The following is a 944-nucleotide window of genomic DNA, read 5'->3' as shown; positions in this document are numbered from 1 at the left end:
CTGTCTCAGACAGCCCCTTACAGTCAGACGGAGAGAACAGTTGTCCATCTGACTGTGGGGGGGGGCTGGCCAAAACAGGGGAGCCAAACGCTCTGCTGTCTCAGACAGCCCCTTTACAATTTATTTTTTGAACAGTTGTTATAAATATTTACCTTTTCGGTGCCATCGCCCTTCGTAGGAACCCCATGGCCGCCGTATGGATGTAGGTGGCCCCTGAGGTTCCTCCAGAGCCACTCGGGGCCTGAACCTCCTTGTTGTAATCCCTCCTGAAGCGGTCCCGGATAGATCGCCAACGCGTTGTAACCAGTTTGACTATCGAAAAAAAAAAAAAAAAAACTAAAATCAGCATGATGAAGGAAAAAAACAATATTTTAAAGTATTAAAATACATATTGTTTTACTTACCATATTTCTCCTGAGCCGCCGCATCTAGATCCCCCCAGGTCTCAAAAACTGAAGCAGAGATGTCCCTCCAGAGCCGCTGGGTACGACGATGATCGGCATGGTGGCGGTCGGAGTGGTCCCATAATGCTGGACGCGCCTCCACCAGTTGGATGAGGAGCAGGTTATCTATGCTCGGAACCCCGAACTCCTCATCTTCCCTGGTGGAGCCTACGGAACCCTGAAAAAAAGGAAATACAAAATTTAATGTAAATCCTAATACAAAATGCTAATTAAAACTACTTAATTCAATACTTACACGTCTACGACCGCCACGCTCATTCCCGCGGACTCTGGAGGCGACTGGGGGATCCTCGCTGGCGGCTCTAGGTGCAGATTGCTAAAAACAAATTATTTTTTTTTAGAAGACTGTACTTAAAAAAAAAAAAAATTAAGATCTCTCTCTCTCTATATATATATATATATATATATATATATATATATATATATATACTTACTTCTTGACAGCCCCTTGGTCCACCTCCCCTGGACGCTGGCGATTCG

The 944-nt window shown here is 44.9% G+C and overlaps 1 long non-coding RNA gene across 1 annotated transcript; it reads right to left on the bottom strand.

Moving 5' to 3' along the window:
• Positions 1–208: 208 nt before the first annotated feature.
• Positions 209–738, bottom strand: LOC120993267. Its single transcript, XR_005777186.1, has 3 exons — positions 700–738; positions 405–621; positions 209–312 (listed from the first exon to the last, which is right to left on the bottom strand). It is a non-coding gene; the product is annotated as an uncharacterized LOC120993267 (long non-coding RNA).
• Positions 739–944: the final 206 nt, after the last annotated feature.

The sequence above is a fragment of the Bufo bufo genome, chromosome 3 (assembly GCF_905171765.1).
Source record: "Bufo bufo chromosome 3, aBufBuf1.1, whole genome shotgun sequence".
NCBI lineage: Eukaryota > Metazoa > Chordata > Amphibia > Anura > Bufonidae > Bufo > Bufo bufo.
The sequence above is the reverse complement of the archived record's forward strand: the minus strand, read 5'-3'. Positions and strand labels throughout refer to the sequence as shown.